Source organism: Chinchilla lanigera, unplaced genomic scaffold (assembly GCF_000276665.1).
Source record: "Chinchilla lanigera isolate Chin_1 unplaced genomic scaffold, ChiLan1.0 scaffold00021, whole genome shotgun sequence".
Lineage (NCBI taxonomy): Eukaryota > Metazoa > Chordata > Mammalia > Rodentia > Chinchillidae > Chinchilla > Chinchilla lanigera.
Genome location: NW_004955422.1, coordinates 14,021,162 through 14,038,226, shown reverse-complemented (window position 1 = coordinate 14,038,226; position 17,065 = coordinate 14,021,162). Strand labels below are relative to the sequence as shown.

The window sequence follows — 17,065 nt, the reverse complement described above, 5'->3', positions numbered from 1 at the left end:
ACTCTTTTTCTATATGATTCTTTGGGTGACTATTATAAATAATCTTATAAAATATGTGTCCTGTATTATATTGTTCCCCTTGCAAAACCCCAAACTACAACAAGGGAAGAGGCTTCCTGGAGTGGACACTGGATGCTTTGTGTATAGGATAGAGAACCCTTGGGTTCTCTCTTCCCTGAGCCAGTCTGGGCAGAGAGCACACAATTGGCCATGTTACCCCAGTGTGGGGATGCATCAGTGGGCTAGAGAAGGCTGGCCACTGCCAGCTGGTATGCAGACTCCAGGGGAAGTAGACCAGGTGCGACTTGGAACAAGACCATAGCCTGGGCAGACAATGGACAGTAGGCAGCAGACCTGGTCCTGAATGGGGAGCAGGCTGCTCAGTTAGTGCTAGCCCCACCCCACAGCCTCTCCTCAAGAGCCTCCCCCACCCCTCAGGGCACTGGGCAGTGCTGGTTCAGGTGGAACCTGTTCTGGGCAGGGCTTGTGCTGCCGGCGGTGGATTCCAGCTTCTGTTTCTGCTCTGCTTCATCAGACACTGAAAACGCCTTGCCCGGCCCCACTTAGGCCCTACCCTGTGCCCCAGCCCTAGGGCTTTGCTCCCAAGAGATCAGGCTGCAAGCCCTGCCCTGTCTTTCCTTCACGTGCACACACATGCACAAAACACATGCATACCGACACATACAGCTCGACACAGAGACCACTGAAACCCTACCCACAGGCACACTCGAAAACACACACCAAGACACTGAAAGACGCAGACACACTGGGACAGACACACAGATGCATTTGTAAATACACACTGAAGCACATATACATGGACAAAGACACATGCACACACAGGCTTAGCACACATATGCATAGATATACATAGACACAGGCACACACATAGACACAGACACACATGCACTTACACAAACCAGTGGAGCTAGCTTAGACCTGTGGCCTCAAGCAGTGCAGAAGCTGACTGAGGAGGCTCCTGGGCCCACAGTCTAACTTCATGGAGAGGCTCTACCATCCCTGGGCATCCATGTACCCTTTGGTTTTCTTTGTCGCCTTTCACCCATAGGTGAAAGAACCCACACCTGTTGCAGTCAAGGGAAACAATTTTTTTTTTTTAATTTTAAAGAATAAAAGAAGGATAACATAATAATAGGGGGGACTTAGCAAATTACAGACAAAATGGTAGGGAATTATCAATGGTTATCGTTTTACATATTATTATCTACAAAATAGTTTCTCAGGAAAACAAATAGACAAATAATAGTGAGTTACAGACAAAAGAGGTAGGAGATTATCAAGAGTTGTTGTACTATACTTTGGTATCTTCAAAGTGGCTTCTAAAGAAAATAAATAGAGCTATACATGAGTGACCTATTGAAAAATCATTAACTATTCTCAATGGTTGTTGTAGGAAACACATAATAATAAACATACATCCATTTATGAAATAGGATAGGAACATTACAAACTTTACACAGTTATGGATAGATTAGTAGTAAAATATCAATGGCTGCTGTAATACGTGGTGGTATCTTCAAAGTGGTTTCTCAGGAAGACAGAGATATGCAAGAAGGACCTAATAAGTAGTTACAGCCTAAGGGTTGTCAAAAATAGCATATTACCTCCTCACCAGTGACTCCTTTCACTGAGGTATGATGGCTGGAAGGAAGGCCAGGATTGAAAAGAAGGACCGAGAGACTTGCACCTGTGTCTAGCAACAGGCTGTTTTCTTGTTCCTCCATAGTCATGATTACCCAGGGCTCCTCGATGGAGATGACGGTCTGGCCAGAGGGAGAAGGCAGACCATGCCCTAAGCCCTCTCATTCCTGTTGGACTAACTGGTAGCATGGGTCTGAGCTCTGGGGCCTCCACCTCAGAGGGCAGTCCAATCTCCAGTGGTCTCCTTTGCATCCAGGGCATGGCCCATGGGGCCTCTTAGGGCAGTTCCTCTTGAGGTGGCCTGGCTTTTAACAGTGGTAGCAGATGAATGCAGTTGTCGAGTTCTTCTTGGAGCCCCGGGAATCAGACCTGGGATCTGTTTCTCTTAGTGGTGCAGCAAAAGCAGCTGCTTTTTCTCAGTCTCTTTGTTTTCTCTCCTTGGCCTCCTCCTCATCATGGCTATAGAGTACTGAGGAGGCAATTCTTACTACCATCTCAAGTGAGCTATCTGGGGTGAAAGCCATTCTTTGTAGCTTTTTCTCTCCAGAAGGGAAACAATTTAATACAGGACACATAATTTATAGGATTATTTTATAATAGTTGTCCAAAGAGTCAAATACAAAGAGTGCAGGAAATCTGTCCACACACCAAAGACCCGAAGAATCCAGCTGAGGGTCTGGATCCCACAGCAAAGTCCTGCATGAGTCTAGTTGAACACCTAGAGCCCATAGAAATGTCCCCAAGGAGTTCAACTGGAGGCCAAGAACCCATGACAATGTCTCATACAAGTCCATATCAAGGATCTGCATCTGGGAAGGCCTGAAGGTCAGGGGTGGAAGGTAGAAAGTCTGTGCCAGAGGGATGAAGGATCTGTGCCAGCAGGCTGAGGGACCTGCACTGGAACCAGAAAGTGACACTCAAAGTAGGACCAGAGCTCCCCCAAAAAGCGCCACAGCCATTCTCAGTGACATTAAGGTCCTGAACTCCTCTGACAATGAAAACAACTGAATTCATATCAGGAAAGCCAGTGTGACAAGCTTCTCCAGGAGAACCAAGAGCATCACTTCTTCCTCTCCAGTTCTCCTTTTATACCATTGGCAATAATTCTCAGGTGGGCCTTTCACACCCAGCACCACACTAATTCAGTTCAGCTGGGTGTTACAAGTTGACCACCAGTTGTCCATCCACTAGACTCACCCCAACACTCTTTAAGGCCGATGCCCACCCTGACACACAAGGCACTGCATCCTGTGCACTGTCCTGCAGGTGCTAGGCCCATGGGTCTGTGATCCACCCACACTGTGGAGTGTCCTATTTGCTACTACTGTTTTGTTCTCTTTTCACTCTTTGCAGTAGGCAGATAGAGGATCTCACTGTGGATTTGATTTGCATTTCTTTAGTGACTGATGGTGTAGAGCACCTTTTCATGGACTTGCCATCCTTCTCTCTTCCCTGATGGGATATCAACTCAAACCCTTTGTGGGTTTTTGAAAATTGGATTATTTGTTCTCCTACTGATGTTTTTAAATGTTTTTTGCATATTCTGGATACAAGTTCCATGCCAGTATGTGATCTGCAAACATTTTCTACCAGCCGTGCTTTGTCTTTGCAATGATTATAACACTGAATTTACAGAAGAAAAGTTATAAATTTAATAAAGTCCAATATGTTTATTTTTGTCTCTTGTGAGTTCTGTATTGGTGTCCTTCCTAAGAGCTCTGCCTACCCCAGTCGTTCTCAGCTCAGGACCATTGCACCCCTAGAAGACATTTAGCAGTGTCTAGAGATGTTTTTGGTTATCACATCTAGAGATTTTGCAGCTAAGTGTCCTATGGGGTAAAGAACACCTCACAGCAAAGAGCTACTGGGCCTTTGGCAACAGTGCCGAGATTGGAAACTCTACCTATCCCAAGGCTACCAAGATTTTCTGTTTTCTTCTGGAAGTTTAATAGTGTATATTTTACAGATAGCTGTATGATTCATTTGAAGATATTTTCTTGTACAGGATGTGAGATATATGTCAAAGTTCACTTTTGTATGTGGATATCCAATCAGTTCATTCATACTTTCTCTATTGAACTGCCTTTGCATCTTTGCCAGAATTCAATTGTCTATATTTATAGGAGCCTATTTCTGGGATTTCTAGTCTGTCCCATTTTTTTGGACATTTTTTGTTATGGAAGATGTCCAAAGTTTTCCTTTTACCCAGTACCACATTATCTTGATTACTGTGGCTTTATAGTAAATTTGAGGTAGTAAATAGTAAATATATGTAACATATAATGAAATCAGATCATGTAAGTCCCCTAACTTTGTTCTTCCTTTTCTAAATTACTTTTACTATTCTCACTTTTTATATTTCCATATGAATTTTTATGTCAACTGGTCAATAGTTACAAAGGTTGTTACTGGGAAAATTATTGGGATTGGGCTGGTGAGAAGCGCCAGGTTTTTGGAAACCCAGGTGCTCTGTGTTCTGGCCTGGGCTTTGGAGAAGGCATTGTGGGTCCCACATGAGCCCCTGTGGTGGCAAAAGTGACTGGAAACCAGAAGGTGGCTGATGGGAGGGCAGACGTGAAGGGGGCAACTGGAACCCAAGAGTCCACATCCCAGACTTGGGAGTGACGACAGGTTAAAAAACTGTAAGGCTAATTTTAGAATTCACCAGCTCCTTAGAAGTTTGATGAAATATGAGTTATTAAGTTCATGATCAGATCAAGTTAGCAGATAGATTCATGTGACAACCTGTTTTTAATCAGTGACTCAAAGCAAAGCTGTGATCACCCTGATGTCATCAAATGGCCGCAGCTAGGAAAAGATCACCGGAACTCCAGTCTGACGACACTGAAGCTAGCTGAATGTTTATTACTATAAATGGAGCAAGGGAAAATATATCAAGTGATTTATGGCTCATTAAAGCGAGATTGTTTACATAAATCCTCCACTTACTCTAAATGTTGGAATGCCCCAGACCAGTCCTAAGGCCATCTTTATCCTTTCTCTTCAGGAAGCGAACAGCTGCAAAGCATCTAATAGAACGCTACTATCACCAGTTAACTGGGGCTGTGGAAATGAGGCCTGCATGAATGAGTTTTGTGCTTTCTGTCCAACTTTTCTTTGTGTGGATAACAATGCAAGCAGCTATTAAAACCCTCGAGCTTTACAAGATTAATGCAAAACTCTGTGATGCTCATCCCTCCAGGAAAGAAGCAAGCTCAGCTTACCTTGAGAACTCAAAAGGTGCCCCTACCAAATCTGATACAAAAATGAACAAGAAGGATGGAAAAGAAGCTAGAACTGGTATTAAAGATGTGACTTATCAAAAAAAAAAAAAAGATGTGACTTATCTTACTAAAAAGCTGGTGTATGAAATTCTTGAAATATGTAGAGAGGGGGGATTATTCTTTTTTAGTCTGTGTTATTGGAAAGGTTTTTTCTAGTGCTGCAGCATTAGTACAGAGCTTTTGGAAGGTCAAACAACACACCAAAGCAGAACTGAAATCTCCTCAAGAAAAAGATGAGGACAAAGATAAAGATGAAAAGGAAAAAGCTGCATGTTCTGCTGCTGTTATGGAAGAAGATTCAGAAGCATCTTCCTCCAGGATAGATGATAGCTCACAGAGAGACAACGATTTACCAAAATTAGGTCCTGATGATGTGTCTGTAGACACTGACGCTATTGGAAGGATCTATAGAGATTGCTCTCTAATGAAAAGAACAGAGACTGCCTTTCTTAATGCGTGTGTATATTTGTCATCTAATGTAGCATGTGACTTGATATATCATAACATATACTCCCATGATCTTAATTATCTAAATTTGTTCATCATTGTAATGGAGAATAGGAATCTTCACAGTCCTAAATGTCTGGAAAAGGCATTGCCATTGTTTTCAAAGCAGTGAAAAAGTTACTCCTGGCAGCTCAAGCAAAACTGATTAGACAAGGGTCTAAATACAGCACAGGCCAGGTTCAGAGAATGATGGAAACATTTCAGCAACTTATTACTTACAAAGTCATAAGCAATGAATGTGTAATGGTCTAAATCTAGTGAGTGAAGATGATGCCATTGTTGCTGCTTCAAAGTGCTTAAAAATGCAAAAGTAGGGGGAGAGGAAGTGGGTACAAAAATCATAATGAAGAAGATGATGAAGAGCCTATGCCTGAGCCCAGCAAGTTGACACTTCAGGAGCTTTTGGGGGAGGAAAGAAGAAATAAGAAAGGTCCATGGAAAAGAAAGGTCCTTGGAAAAGAAAAAAAAGGTCCTTGAGAGGCCCCACTGGAAACTGAAGTTGGTGTTAAAATGCTGGGCTGTCAAAAACCACTTATCTCTTTTGAGGAGTTCACTCATGAACCATTGAATGATGTTTTAGAAATGGATAAAGATTATGATTTTTTTCAGAGTGGAAACAGAACAGCTGGGCATGGTGGCACACACCTCTAATCCCAGCACTCAGGAGGCTGAAGCAGGAGGATCACTGTGGGTTCGAGGCCAGCCTGTGCCACAAAGTGAGTTCAAGGCCAGCCCAAACTGCATAGTGAAACCCTGTCTCAAAAAGACAAAAAGAAAAAAGAAAGAAAGAGAGAACAAATTTTCTTTTATGACATGTCCCCTCATATTGAATGCTGCCTGTTACAAAAAAATTGGGATCATAGTATGACAATAGAATTCACATGTACAGTGAATGAAGAATCGGTGTTCTCTATAGTTTAGTTCAAGGACAGCAGTTGAATCCATATTTGAAACTCAAAGTCAGCTGTGCCCATACCATAGATGATGCATTTGTCTAGCTAGAGATGATTGCTATGGAAATCTCGCAAACTTGAAACAGCTGTATGTGCAATTTGAAGGAGAACAAGGAGTAGATGAGGGTGGTGCTTCCAAGGAATTTTTTTCAGCTGATTGTGGAGGAAATCTTCAATCCAGATACTGGTATGTTCACATATGATGCATCTACAAAGTTATTTTGGTTTAATCCATCTTCTTTTGAAATGGAGAGTCAGTTTACTCTGACTAGCATAGTACTGGGCCTGGCTATTTACAATAACTGTATCCTGGAGGTTTATTTCTCCTTGGTTGAATACAGGAAGCTACTGGGGAATAAAGGAACTTTTTGTGACTTGGGAGACTCCCACCCACTTTTACATCAGAATTTAAAAGACTTATTGGAATATGAAGGGAATGTGGAAGATGATGTGATGATCACTTTCCAGATATCACAGACAGAACTTTTTGGTAAACCAATGATATAAGATCTAACGAAAAATGGTGATAAAATTCCAATTACAAACGAAAACAGGAAAGAATTTGTCAATCTCTAATCTGACTACATTCTCAATAAATCAGTAGAAAAACAGTTCAAGGCTTTTTGTAGAAGTTTTCACATGGTGACCAATGAATTTCCTTTAAAGTACTTATTCAGACCAGAAGAAATTGAATTGCTTGTATGTGGAAGCTGGAATCTAGGTTTCTAGGCACTAAAAGAAACTACAGAATATTATGGTGCCTAAACCCATGACTCTGTTGTGATTAGGGCATTCTGAGAAACCATTCATTCACTTACTGATGATCAGAAAAGACTCTTCTTGCAGTGTACAATGGGCTCAGACAGAGCACCCGTGGGAGGACTAGGAAAATTAAAGATGACTACAGCCAAAAATGGCCCAGATACAGAGGGTTACCTACATCTCATATTTTACTTTTAATGTCCTTTCACTTCCAGAATATTCAAACAAAGAAAAACTTAAAAAGATTGTTGAAGGCCATCACATATGCCCAAGTATTCGGCACACCATAAAACAACAGCAACAAAACGAAAAAACCAAATGAAATCAAAAAAGGAAGAAAAAAAGAAAAATTTAATAATTATAACAAAAGGGATAAATTTGATGGTGATGGTGTCCTAGTACCAAAAGAGTGTAAGACAGTGAACAATAGTAGTCATCTGTGTTTGTGCCTCCCTTCTTTACTGGGGACATGTGGGCTGGAACAGCAGATTTTAGCTACATATACCAACAAATCTTTTATTTATTTATTTTTTTTTTCATGAAAGTGTTACATAGTCTTTTTTTGTTTGTTTGTTTGTTTTTTTCCTCCCGCTATCTGCTATCCGGAATGAAACTCAGGACCTCGCGCTTGCCAGGCAGGCGCTGTGCCGCTGAGCTAAATCCCCAGCCCTGACATAGTCTTTTGATACAGGGAAAAGAAACTCCTAACCTGCTAGGTATTTGGGACAAGTTCGTGTTCCCTAAAATCAAAGAATGAATTTTGGGAACAACGACGGTTAAGAGCAGAATATATTTACTGAAGTAAAGAAAGCTTCAGTTGGAGAGACCGAAGGGGTCCCCAGGGGTTTGCCAAGGATGCTGCCTTTTCTAGGGATTTTTGTTTTTGTTTTGTTTTTCTTCCGGTACCAGGAATCGAACTCATGACCTTGCACTTACCAGGCAGGCGCTATGCCGCTGAGCTAAATCCCCAGCCCCTTCTAGGGATTTTTATAGAGCAAATCCACGACGTGAGGTGGGTCCAAGGTGGGGAAAAATGGGAAATTGCAAGGCTGGCATGAACTGGGTCAAAACTATGGTCAATCAATAAGATTACGAGTATAACTGCTCAGGTAAAATCCTGATTAAATCAGGATCAAATGGGGAAGCGAGTCACATAGCAAGCAGGCGTGAGGGGGATGGGTTAGTGGCTCTTCCTGGCTTTTTCAAGGTGATTGCTACCTATTTAGAATATCAATCCCTGATGCCCACCCCTAGGGAGGTATGTGGGTACATTTGTTTTATCTTTTGTCTTGAGGTCCGGCCCACAGCGGAAGTGCCTCTCTCTCCCACAGTTGCAGGGTATCTTATCTTCCATACTGGCTCCTGGAGAGCAGAGCTCTATCTGACTGCCTATAATATTTGTATACAATTCAGTTGCCTACAACACTTTCACTTGTATGTACAGAGAGGTTTTTCTGAATATTTAAGGGTTTAATCACTTTTACTTGTGTTTATTACTGCTAAATGTTGATCCTTTCTGAGTATTTAAGATATATGTACCAATAAAACTACTCTCCCAAGGACAACATTGCCACTGTTTGTAGACCATGTAACCTTCAAGTATGTGCTATTTTTTCTTTATTCCTGTATCTAACTCAAATCAGGAACCTTTCTTTCTTTCTTTCTTTCTTTCTTTCTTTCTTTCTTTCTTTCTTTCTTTCTTTCTTTCTTTCTTTCCTTCTTTTAATAAACGGTTTGCTTTTTAAACTTGAAGTCTTAGAAACAGTGTGATGCAAGTACAGCTATTCTAGTCCCCAAAGAGTTTTCTGTGCAAAATTTTTCGAATCAATAAAGACGGAAGGGAGAACTTGGAATGTTTTAACTGCAGCCCTCAGAACTTTACTTTAGTAACAGCACAACAAATTAAAAACAACTCATGCCACAGTGTGTCATTTTCACGTGTCCTGGAGTGAACTGCTTCAGGAGCCAATCCTCCTTCTTAGTATATGAAAGGGCAGGGATTTTTGTTGTTGTTGTTCTTGCTGCTGTTTTAAGTTTACTGGGGAAAAGTGTATTTGGCCAAATTATATGATAGTCAAGCCTACTGCAATTGTTAGGAAGTTTGTTGTTGATTATAAACAAAAAGCCTGTGAAAGTGTGCTTTAAATAAGCTTTCTGGGCACTACTTTACTTAGATTTTAAATAGACAATCCGAAGGTCTCCCCTTTGTGTTGCCAACTTCTTGTTTAATCCACCCTTTCTCAAGGCACACGCTCAGTGTCGCAGCATCATAGAAAGGATGGCTACTATGCTTGGTGTTACTTAGTCACACAGTAAGCAAACCTGGAAACAAATGGAATTACTCTTAAGAATAACACTGTATATCCCCAAAGGTTAAATTTGACTACACAAATGTTAAAGATTACTTTCATGTGCCACAGAAAAGTATAAATAGGTGGAAAGTATTGGATGTTTAAAGTAGTAGCGTCCCCTTTCCTAGTCTTCTTTGTCTGTGATTTTTTTTGATGTATTATAAAATAAACGTATTATGTATTTTTTGTGGATTATGTATTTTTAACTAAAAAATATTGAATTTGTGAATATTTAGATCAATTTGGACAGTACTGATATCTTTTTTTTTTTTTTTTTTGTCTTTTTGAGACAGGATCTTACTGTGCAGTTCAGGCTGGCCTTGAGCTCACTTTGTAGCCCAGGTTGGTCTAGAACTCACAACGATCCTCCTGCCTCAGCCTCCCAAGTGCTAGGATTACAGGCATGTACCACCTTATCTAGCAAGTACTGACATCTTAATATGGAACCATCCAGTTCGTAAATATAGTATATTTGTCCATTTATTTAGATCTTTTTTGATTTCTTACATGAATGTTTTATAATTTTCAGCATATTTCTACACATTTCTGTTACATTTATACTTAAGCTTTTCATTTTTGTCAGGTGCTGTTGTAAGTGGGTATAGAATTCTGGGTCGACAGTTTTACTTTTTCCTTTCAGCCTGGCTTACTTAGTTTCTGGCAGGAAGTTCTTTGTCCTCGGTCTCCATGGAATGTCTTTACTCTCCAGCTGCTTCCGGGGTTTTCTCTTTTGTCTTTGGTTTTCAGCTGTCTGAATATGATATACCCTGGGTTCTTCTAACAGTGTTTGTCTTGGTTTGTGTTGTCTGAGCCCTTTGGATGTGTGATTGTCAGTAAGTTTATAAAACTTTCATCCTTATTTCTTAAATATTTCTTATGCATTATTCTTTCTGAAATTCTGATTATGCATATAGTAGATCCCTCAATATCCACGGCTCTTGGATGATCTGCACCCACCACACCCCATTATTGTTTCTTCTCTGTATTTCAGTTTGCTTCATCTTCAAGTTCCCTAAATCTTTCTCTGGCTATGTCAAGTCCACTGAGGACCCTGTGGCAGGCGTCTTCTCATCCGTGTTACTGCTTGTGATTTCATTTTTATTTCATTTTCTCTCTAATTGCTATCTTTTTGCAGAAATTTCTTGTCTGCTCTTGTATAGTGGCCTTCTTTTCCATTATAGTCTTTATCAAACTTATTACAGTTATTTAAATGTGCTTCCGGGCAGTCCCAATATGTCCCATATCCAAATCTGGTGGTTTTGATTGTTTTTCAGTATTTTGTTTTAAACATAGACTTCATCATTTTTGTTGCAGTCCAGAGCCATTGTGGAGGACAGCAGAGGCTGAAGCGACATACCCTGTTCCTTGGTACAGAGCTGAGTCAGAGCTTAATGTTGCTACAGTCATCCTCACAACATGACAAGACTGTCAAACCTCCCTGAGTCTAGTCCACCTTCAACTTTAGTCAGCCTGTGTGTGTGTATCTCAGAGAAGCTGTCTCTCCACCCTCCAGTTCCCCTCCTAGCAATGTTTCAGTGTACCTTGCCACAGCCGCTTGATGGCAAGTGTTGAGACTCGGTGAGACTTATTTTTTAGCTGGTCCCCTGGGCTCAGGTCCTGTGGGCATGGCCTTTCTGAGTGTCCAAAACTCATGCCTCCCTAGGGTGAGATTCCCCTGCTTCAGTGATTTCCCCTCATGCCCCAGGGCCATGCTGCATGGATTTGTGCCTTGGTCCTCTCCAGGGCCACGACAGAGCAACACTTTCTAGAAATCTTCCCAGCCATTTCTGTGAATGTCTAACAGAATCCTTGGAGACGTAGGAATCGGTGTGAATGTCCCTCCCATCCAAAGCCCAAGGGTGTGTGCTCTCTGATAAGCCCATACTCAGTTTTTACTGATTTATTAATCTATTAGATGAATTCCCTTGGTAGTGTGCTGTCTCACCTGTCTCAGGTGAGTTTGTGTTCTGTCTCTCTGGGCAGGTAGGTACCTGTCTTTCCTTTGATCTCAAGCTAGTGGGCTGTCCTGTGACCTTGGCATTGATAGTTTTGAGGGAAGCCATGAGCTTTGCAGCTGTCTCGTGCCTTTTGTTGGGTGAGTGGAAAAAGCTCTCTTTAGTTGTCTGTGTCCCAAACAGAAGCTGAAATTAGCTCCTATATCACCTTTCCTGAGAATTCACAGGCTCCTTCACATTTTGCCCCTGCCATGTCTCTTGAATGCACACTCAGGCCGGGTCCCCAGGTCTGAAGACCTGCCCAGACCCTCTGCTTCGCTGTGGTCAAGCCATGACTAGGGTCTTTTCTCAGCACGGACTTGTAGGATCATTTGGGTCATGTCCTGGAAGGGGTAGAGTGGAGCCTGGTACTTCCATCGCCTCTCCATGGTTCCACCTGGCCCTCCCTGTGGTCACGTCTATGCCTGTCCTTATGAACCTCAGGCATAGCTTAGAGAGCTCAAGACTCAAGACTCATGTGAGATGGTCCACTGTGACACTGAGGGCTCTTCTGGCAGTCTGATAGTTACAGTTGGGCCAAGGTGAATGGTGGGCTGCCCCTTATTCCCTGGTACAGAGCCAGGTCCTGCTGTAGGAGAAGGAGCATGGACTGTATCCTGATCTGCTGCTGCCTGGGCAGCTTGGCCTTGCCCTCCATCTCCTTTCTCCAGGGAACTCAACATGGGGTGGGGTGCTCTAGGACAGAGTAGCCTATGAGCCAATAGACAAAGGAGCTGGCCTTACAGGGAGCTTTGGGTGGATGAGCCTCACGGAACTTGGGTCTAGTTCACCTACCCATGATTTCTATGGAGGCTCTCACAGGGCAGTGGCTACAGGATGTACAGTCACACTTCTGCCCCTCTGGCTCCTAGTCCCACCCCCTACACATCTGCACTTCTGCTGCCTAGTCCAGCCCAAGTCTGGGGTCTCTTCAGGGGACATAATCCGGTAATCTTTCCATACTCTAGGAAGATAGTGCCAGGTCTGAGTGGACTACACAGATGTGATGACATCAGGGCCCCTGTCAACCAGAACCAATCCACCCACTTACCCTCAACTAGGGGGCTCAGGTTGGACCCATAGGAACAGAGCCAAGGATAGACACTCAGGCAGGAGAGAATCGTGAGCAAGGTGTGATGCCTTAGCCTGCTCTGTCAGGCTGCAGTGGGTGCAGAAGCAGCTAGCTGACCTTCTGCCTCTATGGCAGTCATTTCTGTGTCCCCCTGGACATATACTCCATTAGCCAAGAACAGCTTTTTAGAGAGCCCCTAGTTGTCAGCCCCCTTGGCAGTGTTAGGGGACAGGAACACTGTCTACATGGCAGGAGTTGGGTAGGACATAGTTCAGCTCTTGCACACACAGATTCACTTGGTTCGTAGAGGGTCACCCATCCTGAATCTCTCCACTGGATCTGGTGGCTCCCAACTTCGGGGGACACTTGTTAATAAGCCAAATAGGAAGACCCGTGGTCCCTCCCACTGCCACTGTGTTAGTCTTGAGGTTCTGACTGGACCCACACTTACACTACTATTTGGGAGGGCTGGGCCCTTGGAGAGCCCATTACTACTATGGCCTTTCTGTGCCCTGCTGTAGTCCTTGCCCATTGCAGGAAAATCTGCATGGAGATATCAAGGTGTCCTGAAAGCTACTGAGAACTAAACATATTTCCTCCTATCTCTATTGTTCAGACTATCACCCCTGCATATATAATCACTCTTCTCTGACTTGTTGGGTTATTGGCACAATGAAAATAACCAGGTAGCAGCTGTCTTTAGTGGTATCCTGTGATAGAAGTATCTCTGTCTGAGAACTAGGACCCTAAGACAAGCTGAACCCAAAGCTGCTAGACATAGAATCACATGGGTGGTGCACATTTCTCCATACCCAAAGTGGATGACTTAGGGATGGTACTCAAAGCTCTGTCTCTGGGGGGAAGTCTGTGACATCCTTAGTTCACCACTGCTATCTCCAGCTGAGCAGGCTGTGGTGTAGGAACAGCCCATCTTTGGCTTAACCTATCACTGAGTCAAGCTCAGCCTCTCCTGTCAGTTGGTCATATCTCCAGGAGGGCTGAAGAAGAGATGTCATCCAACTTTAGCAAAGGATAGAGCCCTTGCTTGTGTGGTTTTCTTGTGCCCTCTGCTTGTTTCTTTTTTCAGCAGTTTCTCTCTATTGCATGGTGGACATCTGGTGGGCTTCTGGACCTGAGGAGCTGGTTCTAACAGAGCCCAGCTCAGGATGAACATGTCAGACCCCACAATCATTTGATGTCAATGGGCTGACACTGACTCAGTTCATTTTCTGTTGCTATAATTGAATATCTAAGAGTGGGTAATTTGCAAAGAATGAAAGTTTATTCACTTCATGGTTCTGTAGGTGGGGAAGTTCAGGATCCTGGTGTCAGTGTAGGTTTGGCACCTGATGAAGCCTCATGCCGCATCCTGAAACGGTCTGGGGACCATATGGCAAAACAGAGCAAGAGGCCGTTCTGTCTCTCTTTTTGTATGACAAATAATCCCATCATGGGAGGCCTCACACTGATAACCTCGTGTAACCTTAACAACCTTCCCAAGGCCTCACCTTCAAATATACATAACATATGGATTTGAGGGTTAAGTTTCCAGCACATGAATTTTGGGAGACATATTTCAACCACAACAGGCACTCTATCTCTGCCAGTGTCCAGAAATGTGTCAGGAGCCTCTGCATGACCTGCTCCAGAACCCAAGGGCTCTGAACGATGACTGTTCTATAGGGCTTTCTAGGGCCCCTCTATGAAGATTTCTCTGCTTCCGTGGGATTTGCCAGATTTCATGATGTGTCACTATAATAAATACCAGAGGTAATCAATTTATAAAGAGAAAAGGTTTATTTGGGGTCACAGTTTTGGAGGTTCCAGTCCATGACAGTTGATCCTGTTGCTGTGGGCTTGCAATGAGCATACGATGGTCAGAGTTCATGACAGAACAAAACCACTCACCCTATGGCCAGAGAGCAAAAGAGGAAGAGGAAGGAAGCAGGCTCCTGCACTCCCCTTCAAAAAGCACACCTCCAGTGACCTAAAGACTTGGCAGCAGGCCCCACCTCTACAAGTTCCACTATGTCCCAACAGCATCTCCTTGGTGACCAAATCTTAAGGTCCAGACTATAGCAGAAGACAATAACTTCACAGACATGGTAGGTCCCTAAATCTTTGTAAAATTTACCTCTCATCCCATAGAGTTTGCATAGCTTACTTGGGGCACACAGAAGACTTGCTCAACTCCAGTTAACACAATGTCAGCAATACAACGAACTGCTGAGATGGTTCGTGGAATGTTCAGAGATCCTTTTCAGAGAACAGGAGAATTAACATGTCCCTGGGCAAGAGTGTGAATGCCTGCTGTTGTCCATTCCATGTGAATGGAAACTGCTTTTCAGGTTCCTTCTTGAAGAGTGTGGAAAAGAATTCATTCATGGAATCAGTATCCATATACCATACACCAGAGGTTATATTAATCTAGTCTAATTGTCTGGGCAGGGGTCTGTAAATGAGAAAATAACATAGGGGCCTCTTTCAGTCTTCTAGCTAATCCTGGCTAGAAGGAGTTAAAAACAAACTTTACTAGAGAGACTCCTTTAGGAAATAGGTCAAAGACGGGGGTAGAGAAAGAGAGAAAAACCAGATAAAGAAAGGCACCAAATGGCCTTGGGACTTGCACCAAGAAACCAGAAAACAAGCTGATAGGCAGGATACAGAGAGAAAGCCAAGTGCACAAATGATAAGCCGCCCCCAGCTCCAATAAAATATAGCGGAAGTGTGTGTATGTGTGTGTGTGTGTGTGTGTGTGTGTGTGTGTGTGACTAACTTTAAGGCAGTATGTACTCACACCTATGAATTAACATATTCACTTTAGAGTCACTACATTATTTACTTTAGGGTCATTGTAGAGTACAGTAGAAATCCACATGACCCCTTACTAACGCTAAGCTAACCATGAATAAAGTACCTTCTTGCCAACTAGCCGCCTACTCCAAAGATAAGGCCTTACGAGGTAGGCCAAGGACAAGTAAACAGACAGAAAAAGCTGCACATAGACCACTGGAAGAAATGATGTTAGAGGCATCCGGAAACCAATCCAGTTACGGTAAGTTCTGAGTGTGTGTGTGTGGGTCACTCACCCACTATAAAAGCAGTTGGGAACAAAAGGGCCAAGGGCCCTCCATCTTTCTGGAACCCCCTACCCTGATTCCTTTTTTTGAAAAATCAAGGTAGCTATCTATTTTTTCCTTCCCTCCCCTTCTTTTTCCTTTTTACAAATAAAGTGTCTTCCTTTTATTAAACTTCATCCCTCTAATTTTTTACTGGGGCGAAGTTTAAGATCCTGGTGGGCTGATTGGACAGCAGAGCAGGTGCCTTTTCCCCCTGATGCGACGACTTTGGCTCCCTGACCAGGAGCCAGATGGGACATAATGAAGGTACTACATCTGGTCTAGCAGCTGCATTGAGAGCTACTACTCTGCTGGGTTTGGGGGTCTACAATCGTCTATCAGGATTTGGTCAATCAAAGAAAAGACCAGTATGGAGAGATGAGCAGAAATAGCATGGAAATCACTACGTCTGCATTCTCTAACTCTCTGAAGGAGGCCTGAATCTCTGCCATTTTCCTGGAAATGTTATCTTCTATTTTATACCTTTGTTGACTATAGAATGTTAAGCTTTGACCTACGTGTATGATACTGAAACCATCATCCCATCAAGAGAGTAAACAAACTTATCACCCACCCAAACTTTCTTGTGCCCCTTGGTCATGCCTTCCACCTCCTACCCTCAACCCTGCATAACCACTGCCTAACTTTCTGTCACTATCAATTAGTTTTCATCTTCCAGAGTTTTCTGTAAGTGGACTAATGTGGTATATATTCTTTCGGGAGGGTGGCGCACTCTTATTTCTTTTATGCCATGTACTTATTTTGAAGCTCATTGTGTGGTTGAAGGTGTCTTCCACTTATTCATTTTTATTGGGGAATAATATCAGTGGATGTATTTGTTTGTACATTCACTTGTGTAGGGTCATTTGGGTTGTTTCTGGGTTGGATTATAGTTAAGTCCTGTGAACATTCATGTGCAAGTTTTTGTGTGGATAAATACTCTCATTTTTAAAAATAAACCCTGATGAGCAGAATGACTGGATCATGGGGTAGACGTTGTATTAAACTTTTCAGGAAACTGCCAAAGTGTTTTTCAAAGCAGTTACACTGTTTTATATTCCCACCCCAGTACATAGAGTGTTAGGTGTTTTTTATTCTCCTCAAAAGAATATCATAGCCAGGCATGGTGGCACACGCCTGTAATCCCAGCACTCAGGAGGCTGAGGCAGGAGGATTGTTGTGAGTTCGAGGCCAGCCTGGGCTACAAAGTGAGCTCAAGGTCAGCCTGAACTGCATAGCGAGACCCTGTCTCAAAAAAGACATGAAATATTTGCTGATCATTTACAGTGTGTCTGGCTGGGGATATAGATCAGTGGCACAGTGCCTGACTGGCAAGTGCAAGGTCCTGAGTTTGATTCCCT

The 17,065-nt window shown here is 42.9% G+C and overlaps 1 pseudogene; it reads left to right on the top strand.

Annotated features, from left to right (window-relative positions):
- LOC102013943 overlaps positions 1-7,458 on the top strand; it is a 19,274-nt pseudogene extending 11,816 nt beyond the window's left edge.
- Positions 7,459-17,065: the final 9,607 nt, after the last annotated feature.